We start from the raw sequence: 9995 nt of genomic DNA on the forward strand, positions 1-9995 counted from the left end.
ATAGAGGGCGGGAATCGACTGAATCCATTGAGGACTATAAGGGCAATAATTGTATAATCAAGAGGGAAATCAGAAGGGTAAAAATAGGGCATTTGATAGCTTTTGCAAATAGGGTTAAGGAGAATCCAAAGAGACTTTGTTAGTACATTAAGGGCAAAAGAGTAACTAGTGAGACAATAGAGCCTCTTAAAGATCAATTTGACTGTCTTTGTGTGAAACCACAGGAGATGTGTGAGATACTAAATGAGTATTTCGTGTCAGTGTTTACTATGGAGATTTGGAAGCTAGAGAACTTGGAGAAATAAACAGTGATATCTTAAAAAGCATTTATAATGCAGAGGAGGAGGTGCTGGACGTCCACTTTTATGAATTTTAAGTGGATAAATCCCTGGGAGCTGATCAGATGTATCCCAGAAGCTAGGGAAGTGATTGCTGGGTCTCTTACTGAGATATTTTTATCATCAATAGTGATGGGTAAGGTGCCGGGAGACTGAAAGGTGGCTAACATAATACCATTATTTAGGAAAGATGGTAAGGAAAACCCATGGAACAAAAGAACAGTGAACCTGATGTCAGTAGTGGATTAGTTGCTGGAGGGGATTCTGAGGGACAGGAACCACATGTACAGCATTTGGAAAGCAAGGACTGATTAGGGACAGTCAACATGGCTTTGTGCATGACAAATTGTGTCTCACTAACTTAATTGAGTTTTTTGATGAAGTGACAAAGAAGATTGGTTAAGGCAGAGCAGTGGAAATTGTCAAGTAAGGACTTCAGCAAGACTTTAGATAAGGTCCCACATATTAGACTGGTTAGCAAGGTTAGATCACATGGAATCTAAGGAGAGCTAGCCACACAGACACAAAATTAGCTTGAAGGCAAGAGACAAAGGGTGGTAGTGGAGGGTTGCTTTTTGGACTGGAGGCCTGTGACCAGCGATGTGCTTCAAGAATCCATGCTTTTCATAATTTTAATAAATGATTTGAATTTAAGTATAGCAGGACTGGTTAGTAAGTTTGCAGATGACACCAAAATTGGAGGTTTAGTGGACAGTGAAGAAGATTAACTCAGAGTACAATGGGACCTTAATCAAGTGGACTGATGGGCCATGGAGTGGCAAATGGAGTTTAATTTAGATAAATGTGAGCTGTTGTATTTTGATAAGGCAATTCAAGGTAAGAATTATACATTTAATGGTAGAGTTCTGGGGAGTGTTGCCAAACAAAGAGACTTTGGGGTACAGGTTCATAATTCCTTGAAAGTGGAGTAGGGTAGACAGAGTAGTGAGGAAGGCAGTGCATTGAGTATAGGATTTGAAATGTCTTGATGTGACTGTACAGGATATTGGTTAGGCGACTTTTAGAAAGCTGTTTTCAGTTCTGGTCTCCCTGCTGTAGGAAAGATGTTGTTAAAGTTGAAAAGGTGCAGTAAAGGTTTACAACGCTGTTGCCAAGACTGGAGGATTTGAGCTATTATATCCGGAGCTTCAGAGGCTTAGGGATTACGTTTTGGAAGTTTATAAAATCATGAGGGGCATGGATAGAGTAAATTGCCAAGATCTTTTTCCCAGTGTAAGGGAGTCCAAAACTAGAGGCCTAGGTTTCAGGTGAGAGGGGAAAGATATAAAAGGAACCTAAGGAGCAACCTTTTCACACAGAAAGTGATGCTTGTATGGAATGAGTTGCCAGAGGAAGTGGTGAAGGTTGGTACAATTATATTTAAAAGGCATCTACAGGGTACATGAACAGGAAGTGTTTGGGGGGATATGAGTCAAATGCTGGTAAATGGGACGAGGTTAATTTAGGACATCCTGGTCAGCATGGATGTGTTGGACCAAAGGGTATACTTCAGTGCTGTACAACTCTATGACTCAGCAATAAAGGATCAGCAAGCATAGAATCTGTGTGGGTAGAGTTGAAGAACTGCAAAGGAAAGAACACCTCGATGGGACATCTGGACAGGTGCCCTCACAATAATCAGGATGTGGGCAGAAAATAAATCAGGAGATAGAAAATGCATGTAAGAGAGACACTATTCCAATATCACCTAGGGCTTCAATGTGCAGGGATTGGGAAAATCAGTTGGTAGTGGATCCCAACAAAAGGGATTCATGAAATGCTTACAAGATTTATTTTGGAGTAGCTTGTCATAGCGCCCACTAAGGAACAGGCAATTCTGGATTTGATGATTTGTAATAAGGCAGATTTGATTAGGGGGCTTAAGGTGTAGGCACCTCACAGTGATCACAAAATGATAGAATTCAACCTGCAGTTTGACAGGGAGAAGCTGGAATCAGATGTAATGATATTACAGGAGAAAATGAGGACTGCAGATGCTGGAGATCAGAGCTGAAGATGTGTTGCAGGAGAAAGTCAGGACTATAGCTGCTGGAGATCAGAGTCAAAAGGTGTGGCACGAAAAAGCACAGCCAGTCAGGTAGTATTCGAGGAGCGGGAGAGTCAACGTTTCGAGCATAAGTTCTTCATCAGGAACAACCGAGAAGAGCTTATGCTTGAAATGTCAACCCACCTGCTCGGATGCTGCCTGACTGGCTGTGTTTTCCTAGCGTCACACTTTTTGACTGTAATGGTATTACAATTGAGTAAAGGTAACTGGAAAGACATGAGGGCGGAGCTGACCAGAGTTGATAGAAAGGAGAACCTTGCAGGAAAGATGATGGAGCAGTGAAGGCAGGCGTTACTAGGGTAAGTCGGGAAGCAGAGCAGAAATTCATCCTAAGAAAGAAGAAATATACAAACAGGAGTTGGATCGAAGGGTTTGTTTCCGTGCTGTACATCTCTGTGACTCTGTCTGAGTATAGTGGATGTGGAGAAGAAGCTTCCATTATTAGGAGAGAGTAGGATCCAAGGACAGAGCCTCAGTGAAGGGACTAAGGTGAGGAGGAAATGTTTCAGCCAGAGGCTGGTGAATCTGTGCAATTCATTGCCGCGGACGTCTGTGTAGGCCAAGTCATTGAGTTTCTTTAAGACAGAGATAGATAGATTCTTGATTAGTAAGGTGATCAAGGATTACAGGGAAGAGGTAGGAGAATGGGTTTGAGAAACATGTCAGCCACGATTGATTTCTGGAACAGATTCAATAGGCCGAATAATCTAATTCTACTCCAATATTTTATTGTCTTATGGTTAATTACTACATTCACACATCCAGAAGGCTTTAAGAATAAAATTGCTTGTTTATGCTGTCTATTTGTCATCCAATTCTATTTCTGGAGTTGCCCTGGCTGTTTTCTTTTGTTTAATTCAATTAAAATTGTTAGGCATCTCTCCATCTTTATAAAATTAATTGTTTGCTTATGGAATTGTTCATAAGATTTAGTACAAATCCTGTTAACTGTTGGCTATCTCATATATCTACATACAACTTACTCATTCCTTGCTGAAAGGAATTGTCAATGAAAAGTATATCTCAACAAGCCACAGCGAGCTGACAAATGTTACGGCAACACAGGAAATTGAGATAATTTGAGGAAAATAATCCAACACAGCCCAAGGGGATGGCACCCTTTAAATGTTAAGGGAGCTTTGATGTATAGAAGGAAGAACAGACAGCTTGTGCTGTACCCACAAGGTAGTTAATTTATTGTTGATCAAAATCCTTCCTGGTATCATTATATATTTTGCTTTCATTTTTTAGAAGAATTAAAAATGAAAGAGAACCATAACATATGAGGCCTTTTTCCACTACCTTTGAACAAATTGTTTTAGACAAATGGTCTCAATCAGTCAGAATGTGATATTCTCCCAGAACTCTTTGGATGCCAGCAATAAAACTCCAGATCAATTGGAGTGTGTATGTTCAGGAAGGATCACATTTATTCCACAAACCAGCTCTGAAACTGATATTTATCTTCAAAGTTGAACATTTTCCATTTTTTAACTAGGTAACATTTGATGAAACATGGAAAAGTGCTTAAATTCAAACATGAATGTTCTATCAAAAGCCTAATCAGGAGCCTGGAATAACCCCACTTTGCAAATTTCAGGTCTGCGTTAGATGTTCTTTCAGATTCGGTGTTGTCAGTCCCTCCAGCAGGCAAATGCTACATCCTTTGTGATTTGAACTGTACACTCCTCCATTGATGTCTCCTCTTTGCCTTGCACCTTCCACTCCCTTGGTTTCACTCCATTTCCCTCTAGTTCTTCCTCCTCTACCCATCCCACCTCTCACCTAATTATTTGTATGAACCCCACCATCACCCCATCTGCCCCCCCTTATTCAGTGGGCAAGTTTCCATCTGCATACATCCAGCTAACAAACGTGCACATACTTACCCCGGATTTGAAAACAGTAATTCAGCTACTTGCTATTTGTTGTAAGTATAGTTACATTGATTAAATACCTAACCAAAATCATGCACTGCAGAGCTTTGTGAAGGAAGAATACAAAGAAAATTTACTCTACGAGTCGTGTTTTCTTGGTTACTCTCGGACATCTCAGAAACCGACAAGTAAGCCCTTTTCCACAGTGACGCCATTTGTAAATGTCAACACCAGGAGCACCATTTCTCCTCTGTTTTGTACACAGTTCATCCTTTAGGAGCAATGGTTTACATATTTTGATTCAGAGGTGTCAGCAACAGCAAAATACTTCAGCATAGTCTGATGAATGGAGACAGTAATCTCCCTTGAGACCTGCATCAAAAATAGTGAAGAAAGTAAAAGATTAGGTCTCAAGGTTTCCCACCTCTCAGCAATAACAAGCTTAAGTCCAATCATAGCAAAAAACCATGATCCCGTCAATGTTGCCATGCCACCCCTTGGATCACCTACTTTCATGGGCTACTGTATGTAATTTAAGGTACATTATTTGAGAGCATAAACAGCCGGACACTTTACATGTTTTGTCTTGCATTTTACTACATGCAACACTCTCCTGAATTTCATGGCGTCAGGAGCACTGGTTTGCGACCTGTTGCAAAATACTAATTTAAAGCTGACTACAAAGGACCTCAGGAGAGCCTCTCTTTAGATCGTCCCTCTCAAAGCATCCTTCAATATCAAAGTCCACTAAACCCCATCCCCAAGCTTCATCTTCCCACATTCCCAAAAATTCCCAGACTGTCCCTGATAACCCCAATAAGTATTAACACCCAAAATCGCAAGACTAACCATGGGCAATCTCATGGACTGATGTAGCAGGAAGCCTTGACTGTGAAAGACACAATCCAAGACTTATATTTCCACAGCACATCAACTGCATACCTGCAATTCCTCAACTTGTTGCACATTAATTGAAAGACTGACCATGCTCCAATATTCAGGCTGCAAGGGCATGGATTCCAGGACTCTGGTCTGACCATGTTCCTGACTGACCATTGCCAATCCACACACTGGAATCAGATAAACCCCTCGACTGATTGTGAACTGGTTAAAATTACCCTTGACCCCATCAGTGAGGACTGGTCACCTTTAGCTTTCAGACATGGTCATTTTCTTGAAGCACATGCAGTGCGTTTGCTATGCAAGCTGTTGTATGTGTGACAGTGACCCAGCATGGTGCTGTACAGCAACATGTCCACCCCATTAACTATTCAGTGCTCTAATCTGTGGCAAGCTGCCTATCTCTTTGATTATACTGAACAGCAATACAAGCCACAGGGGTTGACATCCTCCAAGTAAGCACAAAATGAATGAGCAGTACAAAGATAAACTAAGTGCCATGAGATGCACCTCGGGTAATTAAATGTGTAGACATGGGATGTGTGTCTCCATGTGCAAAGCAATCTGGCAGAATCATGTAATTCATGTGTCCCTGAGATCCAAAGTCAGGGGCTGAAGTGGTGTGTAAGTTGACTGAAAACAACAAATGCTGGAGATCACTACAGGTTAGGCAGCATCCATGGACAGAAAGCAAGTTGGTCTGAAGCAGCCATGAAGATGTTGTGACATTGGTTGTTTGGCGATGCCCATTTGTATGGATGAAGGGTGAACAAAACATATACCACAGAGGATGGTAAGGGACATTGTTGTGAAAAAAAAAGTTATCTGAAGGTCCAAAGAAGCAAGAGCCAGCTCCTGCCACCGGGTAAACACAATGAAAGTTAAGTCAGAATTGGCACTGTCTAGGTTCTCAGGGAAGGACAGTAGAATTGGGAGCCACACAGAAATGAAGTAAGTTAAACTAAGAACGAGATGCAAGTACTCAGAATTAAGGTAGTTGCTGCCTATTGGTAAAATTTAGAACTTGTCATTTAAACATTTAAGGGGAAAAGTGGGCATTTTGCTATAAACCTGAAATCTGATTTTTCCATTCTTACCATATTTTCCCAACTTTCTCACCACTACTCATACTTCTCAAGAAGTGGAAAAGTCTGCCCACTAACTCGGTATAGCACATTGGTTACCTATACCTCCATCTGTAATTATACATTTGAGTTACCTCTAATGCTGTTTAACCTGAGAAAATCACTCAGATTGGTTTCCACGTCTTCCTTCTGAAAGCTGGAAATACTTCGTACCGTCAGGAAATCCATTGTTGTCAATAATAGAGTAGTAGAAACAAAATGCAATACATGATTGGCTCCCACATATGTATCATTATTAGACCAGGGAAAACATCCAAAACTATTTGTTGACTGATACAGTGAATATCCACACTTCTAAATCATTCATTATAATAATAGTCATAGAGATGTACAACATGGAAACAGACCCTTTGGTCCAACCCATCCATGCCGACCAGATATCCCAACCCAATCTAGTCCCACCTCCCAGCACCCGGCCCATATCGCTCCAAACCCTTCCTATTTATATTCCCATCCAAATGCCTTTAAATGTTGCAATTTTACCAGCCTCCACCACTTCCTCTGGCAGCTCATTCCATACACGTACCACCCTCTTCGTGAAAAAGTTGCCCCGTAGGACTCTTTCATATCTTTCCCCTCTCACCCTAAACCTATGCCCTCTAGTTGTGGACTCCCCCATCCCCAGGGAAAAGACTTTGTCTATTTATCCTATCCATAATTTTGTAAACCTCTGTAAGGTTACCCCTCAACCTCCGATGCTGCAGGGGAAACAGCCCCAGCCTGTTCAGCCTCTCCCTATAGCTCAAATCCACCAACCCTGGCAACATCCTTGTAAATCTTTTCTGAACCCTTTCAAGTTTCACAACATCTTTCCGACAGGAAGGAGACCAGAATTGCATGCAATATTCCAATAGTGGTCTAACCAATGTCCTGTACAGCCGCAACATTACCTCCCAACTCCTGTATTCAATACTCTGACCAATAAAGGAAAGCATACCAAATGCCTTCTTCACTATCCTATCTACCTGCGACTCCACTTTCAAGGAGCTATGAACCTGCACTCCAAGATCTCTTTGTTCAGCAACACTCCCTAGGACCTTACCATTAAGTGTATAAGTCCTGCTAAGATTTGCTTTCCTAAAATGTAGCACCTCGCATTTACCAGAATTAAACTCCATCTGCCATTTCTCAGCCCATTGGCCCAGCTGGTCAGTATCCTGTTGTAATCTGAGGTAACCCTCTTCGCTATCCACCATACCTCCAATTTTGGTGTCATCTGCAAACTTACTAACTGTACGTCTTATGCTCACATCCAAATCATTAATGTAAATGACAAAAAGTAGTGGACCCAGCACCGATCCTTGTGGCACTCCACTAGTCACAAGCCTCCAGTCTGAAAAACAACCCACCACCACCCTCTTCTCCCTTTGAACCAGTTCTGTATCCAAATGGCTAGTTCTCCCTGTATTCCGTGTGATCATAGTTTTTATAAAATCAGCTGGTTACCTCTTGTAGCTGAAGTTGCTACATGCAGACTGGAGTCGTTCTTACTCCATGTCGGCAGAACTGAATGGCTGTCATCTTCAGATGCTTGTGGCAGAAGTATGGTTCTGATCATTTTGCTGATTTAAAATTCCATTATGTTGTCATATCTTGTACAAGGTACCTTGAGAAGGAGATGTAAATAAACTAAAGATAAAGTTACCGTAGTCCTATCAGACCATAGGGCTAGTCTCTCATTGGAGAGAGACAACTGGTGTTGGTTTAACCTGAGGGTGACCAAATCTCAGGCATTGGGAAAAGCTGAGAAGGAGAATTGTTCATGGTAACCTCAGCTGGTACAAGAAATGAACCTACGTTATATGCAACAATCTACATTGCAAACCAGCTGTGCAGCCAACTGAGTGAAGCCATCTCCCAATTAGCACATTTGGTTTAATGTTCAAATCTTAATTGTTTGTAATATATATGAGTGTTTGAATGACATTAGCAGATAGCCAGAGATGAAACTAGATTTAAGACATCAGACCAGAATTTAACCATTTGTGATAAATATCAAATGGGAAAACCTGTTGTAAGAGATGCTCAAATTAACACAGAAGAAAAAACACACATATTTCTGAAACAGAGGCCCTTTATCAAAAGCCAGTATTTGGCAGGAACAGCAACCTGAAATTACATATATGGATGGTCTATAAGAAACCAAGCAGATGGACAATGTAACACTCTTGAGTGTCTACATCTGTGGGCAGGGAGATTGTGACTGCCTTTGGGGATATGATGAAATTGGGCATATGTGACTAAACTCAGAAAATTCTATGGAGATGGAGACATTTAATGTGAACTGGTCAGACAGCCAGAAAGTGAAATGTTATTACTGTTAGTGTTGCTTGAAAGCTAAAATAAGTGTTCAGATTTTTAACTTTTAAAAGCGTGTTATATGAATATTATCATAACATTGGCTATTATTTCAGTGATTTTTAGTAAGTGCACAAATGTTAATTGTACTTTATGTCTATATTTAAGTTACTGATATTTAAAGTGTGATCTATTGGCTTTGAATCAGGGGTGGCATAGTGGCTCAGTGGTTAGCACTGCTGCCTCACAGCACCAGGGTCCCAGGTTTGATTCCAGCCTCGGGCAACTGTCTGTGCAGAGGTTGCACATTCTCCCTATGTCTGCATGGGTTTCCTTCCACAGTCCAAAGATGTGCAGGTCAGGTGATTTGGCCATGCTAAATTACCTGTAGTGTTTGGTGTGTTAATCAAAGGGAAATGGGTCTGGGCGGGTTAATCTTCCGAGGTTCTTGTGGACTGGTTGGGCCGAAGGGCCTGTTTCCACACAGTAGGGAATCTAATCTAATACAGAGAATACTGCCCGACATGCAAAAGTTTCCTGTACTCCTCTATATCTATGGACTTGCTAGCTTATTATTTCTGTTTCTGTATCATTCATTAAAAATATAACTGCATTGCTAAGATTGTTTCCCGATGGGCAACTGACAGTATGTAACAGCAATAATTAACAGCATTTTTCATTATTTCTTGGCTCTTGACAGAGTACATTTGCAAGTTCCTTTATGCAGGAAGGTATGAAAATCAGTCTGGAACGCTTTAAAATCCAGAAAAAAAAATCATCTTGTCACAATTTTGCGTGGTTTTTCCTCTAGATCAGTCACTAACAGACCAAATGTGACTCACAGGGCTTAAAGGGGTTTTCTTGTCATTCTCCAAAGATATGCTACAGTGGATATTGACATTGGACAGTGTGTGTCAACTCACATTAAAGTCAATTCTTGAGTAGTGTTGTGGCAAATGGAAAATATTCCATCACATTTTATTACATCCCTGACAACCTTGTAAATGGAGGAGTGGTTTTGAAGAATCAGGAGGAGAGTCACTGCTTCAGGAATAGCCAACTAATAAAATTTTGAAAGCAATAATGAAGCATGATCAATGTTATAAGGTAGATGTTGTAGGTTACAGAGAGACATAGATAAGCTGCAGAGCTGGGCTGAGAGGTGGCAAATGGAGTTTAATGTGGACAAGTGTGAGATGATTCACTTTGGTCGGCGTTACCGGAATGCAAAGTACTGGGCTAATGGTAAGATTCTTGGTAGTGTAGATGAGCAGAGAGATCTCGGTGTCCAGGTACACAGATCCTTGAAAGTTGCCACCCAGGTTGACAGGGTTGTTAAGAAGACATACAGTGTTTTAGCTTTTATTAA

The 9995-nt window shown here is 41.0% G+C and overlaps 1 long non-coding RNA gene across 2 annotated transcripts in view; it reads right to left on the bottom strand.

The window, feature by feature from the left end:
- Window positions 1–7732: 7732 nt before the first annotated feature.
- The window catches only part of LOC122556907, a 13682-nt gene continuing 11419 nt past the window's right edge, over window positions 7733–9995 (bottom strand). For both annotated transcript variants that reach the window (XR_006313697.1, XR_006313696.1), the window contains exon 3: window positions 7733–7934. This is a non-coding gene — a long non-coding RNA (uncharacterized LOC122556907). The remainder of the gene's footprint in view (window positions 7935–9995) is intronic.

Source organism: Chiloscyllium plagiosum, chromosome 14 (genome assembly GCF_004010195.1).
Source record: "Chiloscyllium plagiosum isolate BGI_BamShark_2017 chromosome 14, ASM401019v2, whole genome shotgun sequence".
Lineage (NCBI taxonomy): Eukaryota > Metazoa > Chordata > Chondrichthyes > Orectolobiformes > Hemiscylliidae > Chiloscyllium > Chiloscyllium plagiosum.